Here is a 20,226-nt window from a genome sequence, read left to right on the forward strand (position 1 = left end):
TATATTTTGAGTGGTGTAAAAAAAATGGCCGCCATAACATTTGATGGGCCGAACGTCAACGCAACACAATCGCATTTAATCGAGTCCCACATCGGCAGAAAAAAAAAATTACGTTGCGCATGTTTCATTCCGTGTCCCATCGACGCACAAGAAATAATCACGAGATTGCAAAAAAAACCCATTTTTTTAAACTCATTTAGTACCAGCCAATTCTAGACCAAGTCTGAAAAGACGTTTAAAAACGTCTTTGGGAGTGAATGAGTTAATTCATACCCGGATTATTCCGCACGAGTCAGCAGTATCTGAAAGTCGTACGCTTCAGCTGCAGGCAAAACGAATTCTTTTGCGAAGCGATCGCCTCGTAAACATGGCGGCCGTTGTTCAACAATCAGAGGTTGCGTTCGACGTATCGTCAGTCAGATTTTCAAACGGGATATGTTTGAAGCTGTAAAAAATAATTCATTTAATTTTTAGTTTTTTAAATTTTATTTATTTTATTTTACTTGAGATGAAAAGAAAGAACATTCGCTTGCGAACGCACAGTTTTGCGGAAATTAGCGATGCCGCTAATGTGTTAGATCGATAAGAAAAGCTCATTTCTCTCAACCACAGATTCCGATATTGTATTCGTCTTGGATAAATCACTTCAGCGAAAGGCTCACCGTGAGAATGACGGCTCGCGTCGCTTTTGAAAAAGACACGACGTACCTTTGTACATCCCTTCTATTTTTTTTATCTGCAACCTGTTCTGTGCAGGGACAGCGCAGGCGGCGGAAGGCGGGGGTTGGGGGGGGGGTTCACCTTGGGCCGGCCGCCGCACTGTCACAGGGCTGCGGTGTGCAGATAAGCAGCCACGGGGGCTTCTATCTTTCCGACATTTGACACGTTGCGGTTGGAAAAACACAAGTCGGGGAAAAAAAGCAAATTAATGATGTTTGAATCCCATTAAGCGGCTTAGACTGCGGCTCTTTTGCATTGTACATTCCGGCTCAATGTCACACCCGCCGTGGCTTAGTGGGACACTTCAATGCAGCCTAATCGCATTATTAACACCTTTTTTTTTTTTCCTCGCTCTTCCCGCTATTACAGCTTAAAGCGTCTGCCGTGACAAAAAGCCTTTATCGCGCGCGCCCCATCCGCACAGTCTGCAGGTAAACGCCGTTGTATTTGCGGCGTCTCGTTTCCACCGACGTCCCCGTTTCGCTTTGGGAACGTGCCAGCGAGAAGGAAGAAAGAAAAAAAAAATGGAATGACATTTGAGAATCTATTAATACTCGCAAATGTATTCCGCCTTTATATGCCTGAATAAATCACCAACAAGGATATTCCGAAATTCTCTTGTCGGTGGATTTTTGCCGCCGAACGTAACCAAGCGTGTGCGACATGTCTCCGGCTGGCGAAATGAAGATTGACGTGCCCCCGACGCCCTCTGCCGCCAACAAATAGATCATCAAGAATCCCGTTTTGACCCACGCGGACCCCCCCACTCCCGACCCCGCCTGTGTCTTCAAATGGCGTCCGAGCGCTCCAAACGTCGCCGACGGAGATTGATTCTGTGAGTGTTGGCGAAGGGGGATGACAGAAAGATGAATTTATTCCGCGGCTGTCACGGTATCAGCCGCGCTGTTTAAATATTCATTTCTCAATGTTATAATGCAGCGGCGCCGATATTATTCCGCCGCGAGCCCACCTCCCCCTCGCGTATCGCGCTTTGCGTCGTTTGCCGCTTCGTGTGTCGCGCGCGTCGCAATCCCCCCCCAACCCCCCTCCTTCAAAATCCTTCATATATATCGTCGAGTTTTTTTTAATCGCGCCGGTCGAGTTGATATCGCAAACCCGGTGACAAAAGAGATTTAGCAGCATGAAGCCGATTTAATGAAAGAGGTTCTTGACTAAAATCGAGTCAATCGTTTTTTGCTTTTTTTTTTTTTTTAACCGTCTGCTAGCGGAGATTGAGGGCGATGGAGAGGTGGAATGAAATAAAAGCGGAGGAGATGGACTATTGGACCGGTCACGTCCATCTGCGGCGCACTTATCAGGTGGGGGATTTTCTGGAAGTGTCACTCGCTGTAGGAAGCCTTCAAGGCCCTCGGGAGACGGCGGGTGGGGGGGATGGGGGGGGGGGTGCGCCGGGCTGGTGACAGGGCTATCTGCCTCTGACAGCCCCCAAGACCTAAAGCCGGATGGCTTGGACAGATAAGGCGGCGTCAACGCCGGTCACACAAACACAGCGGACGCACACGCGGCGGCGGCCGAGGCGTCCGGCGGCGCGTGCGCGCATTAACAAATGAGCCATTCGCTCGCTTGGCCGGCGGGGCGCGCGCACGCGTGGACGCGCGCAATCACACGTGTTTCGCACTCGCCTGGTCGCTGTCTGGCAGCCGCTGAGGCTTCCCATTAGTTGTGGTGCGGTGTGCAAAGTGAGGAGCGCTGGGGCGAGAGACATCAATTTGCTTCCTCTAATGCGCTCGCTGCCCCCACAAGACATATTGATTATTTCTTCCCCGCAAAGCGACAAATAGCAATTTCGGGGGGCATAATGGAGATAGATGGTTGGTTTATAAGAAGCCCCCGAAGAAATGTTTTAAGGGGGGGCTGGACTAATCCACCTCCCCCTTTTTTGGGTCACCCCCACCCGCACCCCCGTCTCTGCATCTCTTCGATTTGACGTTCACATTTTTTTTTTTCCATATCACGGCAGAGTGAAGAAATGTGAGCAAATAAATGAGGCGGCGCTGTGGTCAATACAAATAAAGGCGAGCGAGGAGAGGACAGATGTTTGCAAACTTTTTTTTTTTTCGAGGGCGCGCAGATGTCGAGGGCGGTCCAGCGAAGCAAGATTTGATGCGAGCCCCCCCCCCCCCCCCTTCCGCCGAGTGTCACCTCCTCCAGGCTTAATGCCGGTGCTGCAGAGAGCAGCTGGTGCCGCAGTGTTTGCTCTGCCTCAGCCTCTGCTCGATGCATCTACTTCATACCCCCCCCCCCCCCCCCCCCCCCCCGCATGTTAGCGTCAGCGCGAATGAGCCGCCTCGCCCCCTTATGGTGCAACATTCAATATTCCATTTTGGGGTGGAAGCAACCCAGAATTTTGAAGAGCGCTGTCAAAGCTTTTGGTTTCATTTCAGGCGGTTGAAGGCGGCGTGTCATTGTCTCAGAGGATAAAGAATATATGCCTGTGGTTGTCGTCGTCGCGGCTGTTTTTGTTCAAATAGCCGTTGCTCAAAGAGCCACGCGGATCCCGATCGTCAGCCCATCGGTGCCGTTTCTCATTTTGTGCGAGCATTAAGTCGGCCCGGCTCCTCATAATCCGAAGACAGGGCCGTTGTGTCGGATAATAGTCGAACCAATTGTAAGGAACGTCTCTCCAGACTGTCCACTCAACATTAAAAAAAAAAAAACCAATTTGCCACCCGCTGTTGCCGCTTCACTTTGCGCATCCATCCGGTGACATCGCGTGAAGTCGGCCATGCTCATCCCCGTCCGCAGCAATTTAAGTGTTCACGTTTCGAGAGGCGAGCGTCTCCAGAGGAGCCGCGGGATCAAACGAGCAATCTTCCAATAACAAGATGGCCACTCCGCCACCTGAGCCGCGACGCGAAGCCGTTCGTGTATCGCCGGGCTCGCGCTTGTCAATTTATGAGCCAAGTCTGACTCGCTGTCACCTTCAGCGGTACGAAATCAGGACGGGGTGGCAAGCACGTCACGTTCGCTCTTGACGGTTCTTGTTTATGAGCCGACTTGGCGGGGGACATCTTTTCCTAAAGTTGCTGTCGTTTCCATCCAAAAATGTTCCTGTGGTTGATCCGATTTCCTCATGCCCCCCCCCCCTTTTTTTTTTTCTTTCTTTTCCATTTGCAGACCGCTCACGCAGCGCCAGCATGAAGGCTGATTTGTCGCCGCCTCCGGCTAGAAGAACCCAGCGTGGCCCCAACCTGCATGCGGTAAACGAGGTAATGCGCCGCCCATCACGCCAAGAGGAATTGGGTTTTAGCCGCGCGGCCAGCCTTTTCCTGCCCCTTTCGAAAATGACGGCCGCAAGTGATAAACGAGCAAAAAGTTGACGGACGTTCAGTCTCCAGCTATACTAAAAATCGAGATTTCTTGAGAGCTGTGGCCGCAACTTTAGAAATGTTTAGTTTTGTTTTCCACAAGCCCCTTTATATATATATATAATCCGCTCCCCCCTTTTTTGGTGTTGCGTGATCTGCAAATAATTCTGATCAAAGCCACAGGACCGTTTTTTTGCATGGCGAATGAGCGAAATATCGCTGGGGTGCACCTCGGCTCTTTTATCTCTGAATATTTCATGCGCGCGCTCGCGCACACCAACCGGTCTCATACTTCCTTTTGTTTTCTTTCAATTTTCAGCTCTAAAGCCACTATCCTTGTTTAGTCACCAGAAAATCTTGCAAATCACAGATGCGGTTTTTGTCTCGAGCGTAACTATTAATAATTCAGTATTTTTTAGTACTGGTTTTACCCAGCGAAGAGCGACGCCGATGCCTCGCCTGCCGCGCTTGCTACGCCCCCCCCCCCCCCCCCCCACAACAAACAGAACGCTTTTATAGTTTTGCACACAATGCCGCTTCGCCAGAGGGAGGATAGAGAAAAAAATGACTCGGTAGAAAAGCGGTAAAAGTTTTTGTGGTTTTGAAAAGTTGCTTTAAACCGTCGATAAGAATAAATCCAATTTGGATGTACAAATAGCCGTATTTTGTCCAGCGGCGTTACGGACTGTTGAGTTCCAATATATTGTTTTGCCTCTCATAAGTGAACAAAAGTGGCTATGACAGGCCTATTTGGATTATTTTTTTTAGCTGTAATGGATTACATCTTTAATTGCATGCAACAAGCCTGCAACGGGCCATTAAGCATGGTAAATTATTTCCCCAAGCCAGTTTTAAAGAATGGCAAAAACTTTCGCCGTCCCAGTGACTTTAACGGCCCCGCCTCCTCTGGCCGCCGTCACCGCCGCACTTTGTCAAACGGGGGCGGTGCGGAGCCATCACAAAGCGCAATCGCGGCGGCCAAATTGACACGCGCTCAATGAAATGGAATTTTTAAACACCGCGGCCAATCCCCGGCGGAGTAATAAACGCGTGCCTCCCCAGAGACGGAGCGGGCCTAAATTATAGGAAGCAGCCCCGACGGAGAAAAGCGACACAGAACCGCGCATGCAAAATGAGCTTGTTATCGGCGTGACTGTCAACGCGGCACGGCCCGGCTGTCAGCGATCACAACAGACGACAACGGCGTTCCAGGCACGAGTACCTGATAAGACGAATGATCCATACTGTTGATGAAAGCGGTCCTGGGGGGGGTGGGGGGGGGGGGAGTGGCTGTTAGCAAGCGAATGTAGCGGCACGGGGGGATGCAAGACGATCGCGTCAGGTGGAAAGAAAAGGCGGGATTCTAGAAAGCGGATGCCGAAGTAAGCAAGAATAATGTGATGCTTTGGAAGGAGGGATGGATGTTGATGGGAGGCTGAATTGGGGAGGAGGTAAGACGGCGGGATGAGGTGCGCCGGGTATTGTCCGCCATCGATTTCCTCCGGTCGGGGTTGGCTGGAGAGCTAATGAAGTGCGGGATCCTGCGCTTGTCTGTGCCTCATAGCGTTGAGGATGCGCGGCGGCACCTGTGCGGACGTCTATTAAGCGTGTCCCGCGTGTCTTACAAAGCAGATGCTCACCGCGATATTTGGTCCACGTTGGAATGACTGCAAAACGTGCGCATCCGAGACTTGAGTGGGTTATGTTGCGGCCTCAAAAAAAAAAAAAAGAAGACTGCGACAACCAGCGCGTCGACTAAATTAGGACAACATCCCTCTTGTGAGCCGCAACGAGCACGACGACCGGATCGCAAAATTAACAAACAAAAGGCGGCGAAGGGAAATCCCCAAAACGTGGCCCCTTCTCCCCCAGTTGCGGCTCCTCCATCCCCTCACGTTCCCCTCTCATCTCGCATCCCCTTTTTTCCCCCGTCGCCTCCACCCGGCTCCTCTCCCCGGTCTAATCCTGTGCTCGACATGCTCCCCCCTCTTTGTTCCGCGACCCTGACAAGCCATCTCATTCCCCGGCTCCGAGGACAGTCCCGGTGTGCTCGGGATAATGGAATGAAATGCCGGGTGTGATAAAGCCCCAAGGATCCGGGGGGGTGGGGCGGGGGGGGACACAGGAGTGTGTCAAGCGAGGTGATAACACTCAATACTCCCTCGCGTCGATCCGAGAAAACGGGGATTACGATTTTACAAGCAGGCTTTTGCTTATTGGCGGACGAGGTTTACACAGGGAGGTGTCCCGGCTAGCGGCAGAAGACTCTCGTATCGGTCTGGCGCAAAGGCCTTTATTAATTTTGACGCCGGCCGCCTGTTGTTGGCGGACAGGCAATTTCAAATCGCCCCAGCAAGAGCTAACTGCTCCCAACGGAGGCGAGAACTCCGGAGCTGGCGTTGTCGTAATAGGAGCCGCGTAGCCTCTGTCGTGTATTCTGTCCACGCGACGTAGCGCATCTCGAAAATCCCTTGCTCCACTCGCTCGTGCTGTCGCATCGGCTACAACCGGTGAGTTGAGGTTCTGATTTCACTTCTGGCCGTATCGATTGCTATTAACTCATTGCGTACCACCCAATTCTGGACCAAGTCTGAAAAGACGTTTAAAAACGTCTTTGGGAGTGAATGAGTCAAGGATGATCCGATTGTTGGAGACCACGCACAAGTATTTGCACACCAAGTACAGATACTTGCTGATGGTATTACGTCGAGCAACGGTGACGATATAATCAAATATTATGCGTCGGTTTCAATTAAATTTGTAATTATCTCCATTTCGTGTTCGTTTTACCGCAAAGTTCGACGAAGGAGGCGTTGGCTATCGCGCGGGAGAACCTCCCACCCTCTAAATAGAAACGGTGGCAATTAAGTGCCAATCTCATCGTCCCTCTGCTAAACCAGCCCTGAAAAATCCACCCTCATATCTCAGCGTCTTAACTCACATGACTTCCTCATCATCGCTGCCTATTGGCTTAATTATGCCTCCGCCATCCACAGATAAGAGAGCGATAGCCTTAGCGCCACGGCTCATTTCCAGATCCGTGAAATTAATAAAGTCCACCTCCCCCATCTCAGTGATGGGGGCAAACTTATATTAGCCGTCACCTACAAGCACCCGTGAAGTCGTACGCTGGCCTGGCCTTGCAGTTGGCAAAGAATTGCAAAGGGGGAATTCTTATCTGGTCGATTTGAGACAAAGATTGGTGCGCTTCTTTCGGGCGATAGTTGTTTTTTTTTTGCACAACGCTAAGGCAAGTTTTATGCGGCTCATTTGTCACGGGCGCAGCAGTTGTGTTATTAATTTCATTGAGTTAACTACTTCATTTTCCTTAATATGCACCTGGGGAGAGCTGCGAAATTGCGCTCCCGTTTCCCTCCCCGAGTGGACTTTGTAAATATTGTTTGGCTGGCTGACTGTAAAATATTAATTATTACGACTGTGAGGGAGCGCAGACCACACACGGGTTATAAACTCCTGACTGACTCCGAACCTAATCGAATAAAAGTGGACACCGAAGCCGCTTTCCAGCCCAAAACCCGCGAGCGGCCCCGAAGTCCTCCCGTTCTCCGTGTCGGCTCCTGTAATCAGCGGGGAGACAGCTGGTTTCACCGCGCTGTTCCACCTGCCGTTTCCTCTCGAGTAAACGGCTGCGCTTCACCGACCGAATCCACTCCAAGCCTCTCTCGGAGTCACACTCCAGCACACAGCCTCCTCTCGCACGTCGATTTCGGAGGGGAAAAAGGGGGGAAGGCTGGATGACGGGCGCTAGCCCGTCACAGTAACGATGTTGGCAGAGGAATGAGACGGGCCCCCGTGAGGTTTGGGCCTGTCATTTATTTCTAAATGACGGCAGATGGTGGGCTTGGCGCTCGCACCATTCTCTCAGTGTCCCAAGATGCACTTCTTTGATGGATGTGTTGAGCGGGAACGCCGTGGAGGAGGCTGAGGCACATCTGCGCAGGCCGATAAGGGGGGGGGCAAAGTGTGTCTGGGCTTTCTGGCCGTACACATAATAGTCCTTCCCATTGACCGCTTGAGGACTCCATTTGAGTTTGTGCTTCTGCGGCCTTGTTTTGCAGACCTCCACTGAGAGGGACGCACAGGCACGATGTGACTACTTGCTAGCAAACCGACCGTTTCTTTCTTGTAAAGGTACGTCGCAACAAGGTTCAACTGTATTTGGAATGAATGTGCGTGGGTCAAAGCGCAAAGTACAATGCCGCTGCTGGCATGTAGCAGTGTTAGCGCTCCTTTGGCACCATGCGTAGAAGAATCCCATGTCCATACTTTCAGCACCATGCCTTGTTGAGGACTTAGCGCAGACTTAGCCGACCTAGCGCAGACTTACAATGAAGGCCACAATTGAAATATCGGCTCATCTTTGATGATAGATTCAAGTCAAGTCAAGTATCAAGTACAACTTTATTGTCAAATGTGAAATTTCTTCCCTCTCGCAACATACAACAAGAGGAGCTGCTGCGGGTGCCCGCGCCGCCATAAAAAGAAATGTTCATGTTTTAATGTCCGACTCCAGAGCAATAGCGCCACGCCAGTCAGGAACCTCACCGCCGTAGAAGTCCACTCGACACGGAAGGCTTCACACCTTCACCGGCACATTAAATTGAGCAATCGCCGGCTAACAAAACACCCTTGCAAAGGTCGTGTCAGCGTCATCATCCTAATCGTCGGGCCGCTGTCGCTTTCGGTGATTTAGCGGCGCGAGCCGTCCGCCCATCAACGTAACCCAGGCAACGGATGATGTCGGGCTCGCGCCACCGCCGCCGATGCATCTTTGGGAATCCTCCGCGTGGCGCCGCACGCGTGTCAAGTCAGGCGTTGAGAGTCGATTTAGCCGCGGCGTTAGGGAGGCTCGCACATTAGCGGCGAGGAAATAAGAGCCGGCAAATGCTTAGTGGGTGATTGGCTCCGCAATAACACAACACCCCCCCCCCGACCGCCCTTTGGCAACCCGTCAAGCGGTGCTATACGGTTACCAAGAGGGAGCCGTTAGCAGCCGGGGCAGCTTTGCGAAGCGTGTCGCTGCTTCACGCCTTTTCGCCACGGGGATGTTTAATGTCATTTATGATCATATTGCGATATGGCACACAATCAAGTGTCAAGGTTAACGGGAAGCCCGAGCAGAGATTTGAGATGAACCCTAAAAAGAACGACTTTGACTTCACGGCAGAAGACAACCGCGTCCGGAATGTTTGTTTTTGTCGCTACGTCTGTTGGAGCATTTTGTGGAGCGCACGTGTTTCATCTTTCATCAACTAACACGGCCCCCGTTTTTTGATTTGATTTGTTTTGCGGTGATCGTACATATGACTTTGCGCCCCCCCCCCCCCCCCCCCCGCGCGCGCCTTCTCGCAACCCACCGCGGCTCAGAGGTGAAATTTCCAATGCTGTCGAGTGGAAATTACATTTAGCTAATGCTAATTTGTTTTCCCAATTACGTCTGTGGAGAATTGTAATTACTTCCCGGATTGCGAACCGGGGGGAATGTGTTCTGCCCGTGTTGCAAGTGCCGCTTTCGCGCGTAGGACTTCGGTGTTCTGATTGGGTTTCGGGGCACAGGTAAATCGAGTATGGGAATCATTGTTGTTCATTTACGAAGCGAGAGCGTTCGAAACCTACCCGCTGTGAATAATTAATGTAATATATCGTCATTTAAATTACGCCGCAGTCCTGGGCCCAACAAACCGTGACACTAAAAATGGCCGCGCGTGCACTCGCTTGTTGTAATTGTCTCGTTCGAATATGAACGGCTTAGCTTCGCTTTCATTGATGGCCCTCTGCCCCGAGCGTGGCGTAATCAACGACCTGAGGTGAGGACGTGTTGGATTGAAAGCGTCGCCCTAATAGCGCGCGTCATCTGCTAAAAAGCTCGTCTGTTCTGGACAGACCATGAGATGACGCCCCACCGGGAACCTTTAACGCTCATCGGGGGCACCCACCTGACTGGCAGGTCATTAGGAGAGCGCGCCGCACGTGCGTCGTTTGCCAGACAGGGCCATGCCACAGGCTGCATGCTAATTGCGGAGGCGTAGCCGGCGTGGGATGACCTTGTATGGTAAAAGGAAGGAGGCAGATAAGTGGTTTTGTTTAGCGTCTGGTGGGCAGGGAGTGGAGGGGAGGGATGGGGGGGGGGGGTCTCTCGCACTCAAACCGCCTTTGTCTTGACCTTGGGCGGCAAAGTCAGAGCGCTCGCCGAAGAGAGATCATAAAGCCAGCGCCTCATTAAAAAATATGAAGCAATGTGGTGTGTATAATGGCCGCTCGGCACATCACGTCACGTTATAGAACGCCGACGTAATGAGCGGAGCGTCGCCATCGCTATCACAACATAGCCTTTTATTTTATTTTTTGGCTTCGCTCCATTAGGTCCGAGTCATATAACGCCCCTCAAATTTCGACATTCACCTTTCAAGGCAATCATTTACCTCGTGGCTGCCGTGAGGTCGTCTTCTCAAAGGGCATGCAATTTCCACGGAACGGGAAAAGCCGCTTTGCGATCCTGATAAAAGCGGTAGGTACCTTTTTGGAAGGGAGGCGGGGGGGGGGGGCACAATCTCTCGATGTGTCCGGCTTAATCTGTAATTTTATCAGAACCTCTCCAGTCCCAATAGCGCGACCTTTTGGGCGGCACGCTTCGCTCTTTTGCGCCCGCCTCTGACAGGATTCCTCGCTCGGCTAAAACCGTAAAGACCTCGGATTAACGTCCAATCAATGATCAAGCACGTACGGATGAGACGGAAGTCTTCGATGAAAGGTCAAACGTCGCTGAAGCCGAGTGACGGATGGCGGGGAGGGCTCCGGTTGCATTTTTTTTTTTTTTTTGTTCACGTGCTGCAGTTTAACAAGCACAACAACGCGAGGACGCAACAGGCGGAGTCGCTTTTAGCGCCGTTAGTTCTCCGCTTTGATCAGGGAAAAAAAAAAGAAAAAGGGCGCCGTCTTCATCGCTCCTCATTAAAAAGTCATCATATTAAAAACGATCATTCCAGACCTTTGCTGATGAGCATTTTATTGCCTTCATGAAAATGTTGGCGTCAACGGGAGCGAGCGAGAGCGTTAGCTCGACGGAGAATAGCCATTAGTGAAAGCTGACAAGGGCGATTTTTATTTTTTATTTTTTATTCTTTTTAGACCGAGTTATTTCTTTGGCAATTTAGCCACCTTATGGAAACATCTTCGCACCTCTTCGCATCGACACCCCCCCAAGTTACGATTTGATTCGTATTAATCACGCGATAAAACAGACCTAGCATTAGCCGTAGCAACGGTTTTGTATCTTTCATCGACAGTATCTGGCTTGGGGATGGGAAACGGTTGCGAGACAGGTTCGCCGCGGTCTGTCGTTCAACTTTAGCTCTCATCAGAACTAAACTACCCACAACAAACGATGCATTCTCTTCCAAAGTTTCCGACTTGGCGGTAAGTCAGCCCCCCTGCGGGCATGAAAGTTTTAATCTGCATGCAAAAGAGCCCCGCTTCACTTTTGACTTGTTGACATGCGCCTTGCCTGAAGTGCCAGGAGTAAGGTTTTTGCCTCGGCGTGGGAGGCGAATCAATCCATCATTGCGATAAAAGTGGCTTCTTGAACAACCCGAGCGGAGACAAAAGTTGCGATCGGAATCAAATGCGCTCCGGCGAATTCTGCTCGGAATAACTGCTCCGAGCGACGTAGCAATCGGCGAAAAAAAACCCGACGCCGGTGTTTGTCGCCTGTATCTTGGTGGAGGGATTAAAAAAAAAAAAGGCTGATTAATTAATTGCGTTTCCCGCCCAAGTGGAGTCAAACTAAAAATAACAGCGTGGCTAATCCGCGAATAGAAACAAGACTGCGGCGCGACCGCTTAATCTGCGCAGGCGGGGAAACCTTGAACAATGAGCGGACACGAAGCCAATTTCACATGTGCGAAGCGCCGCGCAAATAGGCACGCTCACGGGGGGGGGGGGGGGGGGGCGAGCCACTTGATTGGCCCCGAGGGGGGCTCGATATCTCGCGATTTCATTTGGGATAGCAAGTAAAGCATATCCTCGTTACAAGGCATTTACAAGAGTTGAATGCCAGCCGCCATTTTGCCTCAATCAATTTGCCACTCGAGATGTAATCAACTCATTCAATGCCATTCAGAATCCAGGCATTTAATCCCAGCGACGTCTTGGAATTTTATTTATTTATTTTTTTTACAGGGTAGTGTCAAATGGGAATGAAAGTCGCTGTCATGAACTGATGTAACAAGATTTCTATTTGGGGTCCAATGAAATTCGGAAATACTTTTTAGCGTCATATTGAAAGCGAAGTGGTGGTGGGGGGGGGGGGGGGGCTCGCTTTGCGCTGGTTGAGTAACAGTTCTACTTTTGCTTTGATGATTTTTAAGGACAAACTTCCCGCTGCGGCAAACGAACAGAGGCGCCCGACGACAACCGCGGGAGCCGCTTTGCAATCCACGTCGGAAAGCCGAACGCGCGATTGATCATCCCGCGGCCCTGCTGGGCGCAAATGGGCGAACGCAAGCCGGATAAAATGGGCCGGTCCAAAACAGAAACTATTTGAATGTTGCAGAAGCGCTGGGGGTTAAAGTGACTTCAAAACAAAACAAAACACTGCGGCTTTAGTAAATTGGTGTAATGCAGGTTGAAACGATACATTCACGGGGGGGGGGGGGGGGGTGCTGTAAGGATGCTCATTTGCACCGTTTCATATTCTCGCGTCGGTTTTTGAGGTGTAATATAGGCCTGCCAAATCAGCAGTGGGCCCATTACTCATCCCCCCTCTGTGCTGTCTCCAGACTGGGGCTCCGCTGCTAATGCAGATTACAGCGATATATGAGGGCTATTTTGTTCGCCGCGGGGTGGAAACCATCACAGGCAACCCCATCCCTCTCTTCATGCGCCACCCTACATCTGTTCAACACCCCCCCCCCCCCCCCGACACACACACACATAAGCCGATCTGAAGATCCATCATAGTCTACTTGCAATCATATCAAAGGCGGCGACATGTCCTGTCCATCAATTATGGATGACGTGTCGAAAAATATATATATATAAAATCTGGTCGCCCTGGCAACTCGCTCACAACGTCGAGAGACCTCGCTTGGCGTCCTCGTTGGCGATCGGACGACAGCGGGTTCTGGGCTTTCGTCCTTGACCTTTAGTGATCTTCCAGGATCTTTTGGCGGGAGGCGCAAATCCTCAACACGTTGCAATCGATGACCCCCCCTCCCCCGCTTCAAGGTGGCGAACGACGCACGCCTTGCGGGTCGGCTCGCATCCGTCGACTAAACGGACCATTCATCATGTGATTGGGCTTTTTACATCTTGACTTTTGAGTGATCTGCCTCGCAAACAGCCGCGCGGTCTGGCAGCGCGATCCATCATTGCTCAATGGGGATGTCACAGCTCATTGTGTGAGGTGTTATCACCCCCCCCCCCCCCCGACTCAACCCCCCCCCCCCCCCCCCGCCCAACCGCTCTCTCACCACATTTTTTTTTGTTGAGATGATCAAGACCAAGCTAAAGTTTGAAACTCGGCTTGAAACTGTTCGCCGCGTGTTTTCTCTCTGAGGTGACGGTTGAGCATTGTATGACGTTCCAAACTTGTTTCGAACACTGAGGTGGTCTTAACTGCTTTGTCTTTTTTTTGTGTGTGTGTCACAGGATCCCGCTCCGGCTGCCACCCGTGAAGCCCGAACGTGGCCCTCGGTGAGCTACAGGAAGAAACAAAACCTAATACGATGAGAACATTTTTTTTCAGTCTCATCTGAACGGAGGTACGTATGCATCGTGTTGTTCCTCCAAATCAACAATTTTGAGTCAGTTATTTTTTTTGTGAAGGAAAAAAAAACAATGCACCAAACGAGTTCTCGCATTGACGTCGGTTTTGCCGTTCAGCAGTTTTGTGCCGTCCTTGAATGGTAACTTTTGTGCAAGACAGCACCTTGCGCTTGGGGGGGGCGGGGATGACAGGATGTGGCTTTTTTTTTTTTTTTGCTTTAAACTATTTGTTGGCATGGCATTGAGAAATGAAATGTATTAGACGGCGCATGTTTTGTCCACGTTGAAAGTGGCATTTTTGACGTACACCGAGATCGGAAGTGGCGCTGATGCAAAATCGCGCCCCCTCATCGTCACGATGCAAATATTGTCGTCCCTAGAAGCCAAAATTTGCAGATTCACCAATTGGATAACAACGAGAACGAAGCCTGCTTCAATCGATTTCTCTGTCCCACGCTCGCCTTCGCGCTTTGCAGTCCTCCCGCCCTTCCGTTTAGGAGGAAGAAGCGTTACTTGGCCAGTCACGTCTCCCGTCTTATGAGTCTCCTCTCTGCGGCCGCTCTCCCGCGTGACGCCCCCCTCCCCCCACCGCCTCCATCTCCCCACCCCCGGTGCAGCACCGTCGCATTATTAAAGTTGTATAAGATCATTAGCATACAAAGCAGGAAACCTACAGCGTCGCAGTCATCCATATTTATCTGGACGGGCCCGGCTCGCACTGGAAAGCCCTTTTTTGCGCGCCAAGCGGGTCCGGCCGGCAGATTTTGGCCGGCGCGAAGTGGATATTAGTTGACACATGCCTGGTGTGAAGGGGCGGGGGGGGGGGGGGTGCTATTTCGCGGGAGGATGCATCAGGTTCATCAGCGCGCTTTGTTGCCAGCATCGCGAATGTCATTTCCACACGAGCGTCTGATCATAAAATACATATTCATCTGCCGGCGCGCATCATCAAAGGGGGGAGGGGGGAGGAGGGGGGGCTTTGATACGACAAGTGTCACCTGTGGGTTAGCCGCGTATGAGCGGGAGAGCGGCTGGCTCCGCTTCTGCAAAATCCACTTTGTGCACAGCCACGCCATCATTGTTTCCTCGCTCTCCTAGCCCCCCCCCCCCTCTCTTTTTCAACCTCCCGCCTGATTGCACAGCCCCTCCATGTTTGCGATGCAGAATTCTCTCGAGAACTTGCCTAGCTCTTTCCCGGTGGCATTTTAGAAGTGGGGCGGGTGGGGGGGCTCTTGTAAAAGCAATAAAATGCATTATCTTTGCGCGTCATTTTAGCAAACTAGCGAGCGCGCCACGACGTCGCTCTGCAGACCTGTTGGCGTTCTTTTCTCCTGGCCGCGGCGCCCTTGTCGCTAGGCAGAAAATCCCCCGTGGTCTCATTTCGAGCTGCCCCTAAGGCCAACTGACAACACGCCAACCAGGTCAAGAAGGTCGAAAGCTATCGGGAAGTGTGCGATTAAAAATTCTGTGCCCGAACACGAGCGTCCTCTTCCGGTTGCCACTGCTTCTTACCACTTCCTGCCCCCCCCCCCCCACCTGCCTCTTTCCCCCCTCCCTGTGAGATTGCTGTTGTGTCTTATGGCTTTTTATTCCTACGTGATGGTCGATGGGTTCATGTAGGAGCAGAAGCCACTAAACACGCGGTGACCGCTCAGCGCGACGGCCGGCCTCGTGCAGTCAGCATTGAGTTTTTATTTCTTTTTTGGGGGGGGGGGCTTGAGTTAAGACAGTAAGGCGGGATGCGCCAAACCTTTCGCCTCACCGATCTTTTTTTTTTTAAATTCTGCCTCCAAGCAGGAAGTGGATTGCTTCCACCCCAAAAGCAGAGATTAGATGCTCAAAACGTTTCGATATTCAAATTTGAAAAAATCTCGAGGAATTGGATCGACTTTGCTGAATTTCACACCGACTTTGAAGACTTTTATTCCCTCACAGTTGACTTCCAACCAATTAACTCATTCAGTACCAGCCAATTCTGGACCAAGTCTGAAAAGACGTTTAAAAACGTCTTTGGGAGTGAATGAGTTAAGCGTCACAATTCAAATCGCCTCGTTCCTGCCGGGTTCACTTTGGCGCGACGGGATCGGGTCGAAATGTCAACTGTCCGTTCGTGTCCCGACCTCCGGGGGCAATCCCGATAAATCCGCATCGTGCTGTTGTCGGAAAGGCAAAAAAAAAGATGAATTCTGAATCCGCGTGGATTACACCGCTTTGACACATGCTTCCAATTGTGTGACATTATTTCCGCACCGACGCAAGCTCTGGATTAATATTCAAGAAGACATTGCAATAGCGATGCTCTGCTGGGGTCGAATGATTTATTCAGCGCCGCGAGTTGTTGTGATCTAATATTCAGTGGGCGGGGATGGGAAGTTTCTCTCGCTTGCATTATCGGTTTCATTTATTTTGCGGGTCCCCGCTCCGACGCGGTGTTTCATTTTTTTTCCCCTACGCGTCGGCGGTGCGAGACCGAGAGAATTTTACCGAAAGCCGAGTGGGGCCGTTTCGATCTCGGACCAGCAGGGGGCGGTGTCACCAGGAACCGAAAAAGGAACGCTAGCTTGTTTTTGGAAGTGAAGCAGCGCGCGTAATTTCGGAACGGGCACGATAAAAGGAAATTGATTGCCGATGTCCGCCTGCTTTGCCCGCGGCTGTCGCGCCTTCGCCGCGTGTGATGTGGCGCCGCTTTTGACGTTGAAAAAGTCATTTAAAAAAATAATTATAATAAATGTCGAGAAATAAGCGCATTTCCACAGACGTACGCCGGATTTCGATTAGGCGTCCTCGGTTTATGAAGTCGCGCAAGGTCACGTGACCCCCCCCCCCCCCCCCCCCCCCCCCCCCGTCCTCTCGCAACTGCGAATCAAAAGCGCGGCGGCCGTCGACGACGGAATGCCTTTTTAATTTTGCGACAAATGGCAAAGGCGTTATCGTGCGTGTTGTGTTACAGTATCACCCCCCCCCCCCCCACCGCCCGCAGGCTCGCCTTTGATTTGCCTGTACTAAATAATGCTCTTTTGTATTCTCGACTTCATTTGTTCACCGCTTGTAATGTCAGCGCTGCTCAATAAAACATGAACAATGCCTATCCAACCTGCTGCATATCTCCTGTTTCATTTGTCACTCAAACTCCCCCCCCACCCCCCCACCTTCGCCCCCTCCACCAAATTGCGTCTACGCGGTCCGCCGGTCTTCTGCGCTTGACAGTTTTTTAAGAGACGAAGCGGCACGCCCAAGGAAGTTTCATTCCGCGCCCGTTAAGACGGGCCGGGGCCGCCTTTCAGTCTGCCTGTCACGTTGGAGCCGCCGCATTAAGTCCACTTCCAACTTCTGTCTCATTAAACAATAAAGAAGCCTTTAATCAGCACGACACGATAGCCTACGAAGTTGAGCCGCGAGCCGCGAGAGGATTGTCGGCTCGCCCACACACACCAGCTGGACAGCGTTTGCAGGGGAATCGCCCTCGCCATCTTTTTTCTTTTTTTTTTTTTTTCTGATGAAATCGGAGGAAATCCACAAGCGGACCACACGCACGCACCCTCACTCTCTTTCCCTCTTCCTTTTTTTTTTTCTCTAAGCGCCTCTGTTCAATAATTCTCGGCGATAGGCCTCTCGTTTGAATGCTCCTCATTCCAATTACCGCAAGGCAAAGAGACCCTCGCGTTTGTCGGCACGCAAGCCATAATTGGATAATCCCTCAAATTTGGGCGACGGCACAGAATCTGAAATGGAAGCGCAAAGATGGTCAAATATTGACACAGATGAGCCCCCCCCCAACCCCCTTCCCCCTATCGACGTTGCAGATGATTCAACGCGAACATGGAGGAGCTTGAAAAAAAAAAAATTCTGTTTAGTTTGATTTTTTTTTTTTTTTTTAGGCCGATTAAAATTTAGATTGGCAGTCAAGTTTTTTTGGACTAGACTCATCTAGTATGTGTGCGGCAACACAATTGAGAGGTGAGAGGTGCGTGCGGCTCCCAGTAGGGCCGTACCATCATTGTCTGCAAACAGAAAGCTAGCATCAAGCTAGTAGGAATGAACAAGAGCATGGCTTTTCTTGTCACCTTGTAACCAAAGGATATATTTTTGGGGGGTGTGCACCAAAAAAGATGATAAAGCACACAAAGAAAAAAATCCCCCCCCAAACGATGCCATCAAAATAAAATGAAACTGTCATGTTTTGTTATTCAAGACCAAGAAAAAATGGTTGCCTGGCGACCGTAAATGGATATTTGACGTTGGCGCATCAGTCCAAAATGAGTCTTCCCGTCTCCTCGTAATGACTCTCGGCCTCAAGCGCGGCCGTTCTCGCCGGCTCGCGCCGCCCGAGAGCGCGACCCGCCGACGTCCCGGTGTGACAGCCGCGTGCTGAGTTGCGCGCCTTTCTTCCACCGCTCACTTAAGAAACGCCGCCACGCCGTGTCCACTTAACGAGACTGAAGCGTCAGCGTTCTGCCTGCAATTACAGCGCTTAGGACTCTTTAATGATATGTTAATGGCTTGGCTGTCTTACCTCTCAGCTGCCCAAACAACATTAAACTGATTAATCCGGCATCCGCAAAAACATGCAATTAGAGGGAAAAATGTTTGATTCCGTTCTTGCCAAACAACATGCGGCCAAGAATGATGGGCAGTCAATGAAATGCGATTCGATATTGCAGTCAAGAAGAAAACTGTAACATTAGGATGGGACCGCAGAGTGTTCCCGTTCTTCCTCCACTGTAATTTTTGTACTTCCTGTTTGTTGTCTCAAATACTCAAACGAGTTTAGCGTTTTGGAATCATAAAAGTTAACTCATTCAGTACCAGCCAATTCTAGACCAAGTCTGAAAAGACGTTTAAAAACGTCTTTGGGAGTGAATGAGTTAATTAGCTGAGCTAGCAAATAAATGTTACTTCTTGAGAGTAGAACGGCCACAAGAGAGCGCCAGTGCGTAGTATCGGTGACTGGTATCGGCGAGCATCGATACCTTGACAGTACTGGCCGATACCCGCCAAACACATTATTTTAGTTATTTACATGATGCCATTTCTTTATTCGTCACCTGCTTGCCAAATAATTAGAGGCTAGTTTTGCGCTATAACGTTCCACAATCAGCCTGGACTCCACGAAACGTGATAATGTTTCACAACTGCATTGGCTGTCATCAAGTTGAAACGCAATCACATCTCAGACGAAACTATACGACAACACGTCGCCCTGATGGCGGGTGTAATAGCGGTCCGCTCATCAATCTTTTCGCCATAAAAGCCCCCTCGGAGCGGCGGGTTTTTAAGCTCCATCTTGTCTCTTATCGGCTCTTATCAACAGGCCAGGAGAAAGAGGTTGCAAGGGCTCCTTGCTCATTTCAGGTGAAGAAAAAAAAGGGAGGGCAGGGGATGGAAGGTAGCCAGAGCATCCTTATCAAAGAACCCGTGGGCTTGGGCTAAAAATAGAAAGCCAAGGAGATTGGCATCGATTTGTGCTGCCGTTGACGGGCCCGATTGGCAGCGGCGCGGTAGCGGCGGGCTGTTGAGCCATCGAGGGAATCCGCCGCAGCGCCTATGATGAGATGAGATGGCCAGATAACTTCTGACAGGCTCCTGCGCCCGCCAACCGGCTCTAATCACACACACAAGTACACAAAAGTGAAAAAAGTAATTACCACTCGCACTGACACACACACTTGAGCAAGTTAAGGGAAGCTGGCTGGCTCCGCATCCCACCTGCCCGCTGTCTCGTGCCAAGTCCGAGCCCGAGCGCTCCCACACATACCAAATGAGCCATGGATGTCCCTGCACGGCATCCGGCCGCTTCCCCTCCTTGCTGGTCTCGCCAGTCAACACCAGGCGGTCCTCCGAGGGGCCCGCCAATGTCGCTGACCTTTGTTTTTGTGCTGAAAATGAACTCCGCTAAGTGATTGGTGTTATTACACTGTCTACTTTACTGCACCGCCTTGTCACTCATGTCCCCGCTGGATTAACTTACTCGTCGAGCGTGGCAGCAAATGATGTGCGAGCTCCTTGCCAGTATCGTTAAAAGGTAGGCTGGCACTCTGGGAAATCTGCTCATTAGTGTGTAGGCCGAGGAAAGAGTTGCTCTCGGGGAAGTGGATTGGAGGGGAAAAGTCTTCCACAATGAATGGATTTCAACAAATATCCAAATAACAATTTAGGTCTGTCGTTAGGCACCGTGCCAGCAAAGGTAACCAACGTCATCATACATATTTATTTCGTAAAAGTGGAAGTCGAGTCCAAAATCGATGTGGCGCCACGAGTCGAAACACGGCAATCTGATTGGTTGTTACCTGAGCAACTGTCATGTAACAAAATGGCGGCCTCCGGAGATGGGTCAAAACGAGTGGTCCCCCCCGCACCAAACATGAGTTTCTCATCTGCTGCAAAAAGAGGT

At 51.0% G+C, this 20,226-nt stretch overlaps 1 long non-coding RNA gene across 2 annotated transcripts in view; it reads left to right on the forward strand.

Annotated features, from left to right (window-relative positions):
- The window catches only part of LOC147186120 (uncharacterized), a 30,384-nt gene extending 13,456 nt beyond the window's left edge, over positions 1-16,928 (forward strand). Inside the window, exons 5-7 of one of the 2 annotated variants that reach the window (XR_015099226.1) lie at positions 3,859-3,950; positions 8,129-8,201; positions 13,719-16,928. This is a non-coding gene — a long non-coding RNA (uncharacterized LOC147186120). The remainder of the gene's footprint in view (positions 1-3,858; positions 3,951-8,128; positions 8,202-13,718) is intronic. The other variant, XR_015099225.1, reaches the window with a different exon arrangement.
- The last annotated feature ends 3,298 nt before the right edge of the window (positions 16,929-20,226 follow it).

This window comes from Hippocampus guttulatus, chromosome 22 (assembly GCF_054856545.1).
Source record: "Hippocampus guttulatus isolate MCC_2025c chromosome 22, RoL_Hgut_1.0, whole genome shotgun sequence".
Lineage (NCBI taxonomy): Eukaryota > Metazoa > Chordata > Actinopteri > Syngnathiformes > Syngnathidae > Hippocampus > Hippocampus guttulatus.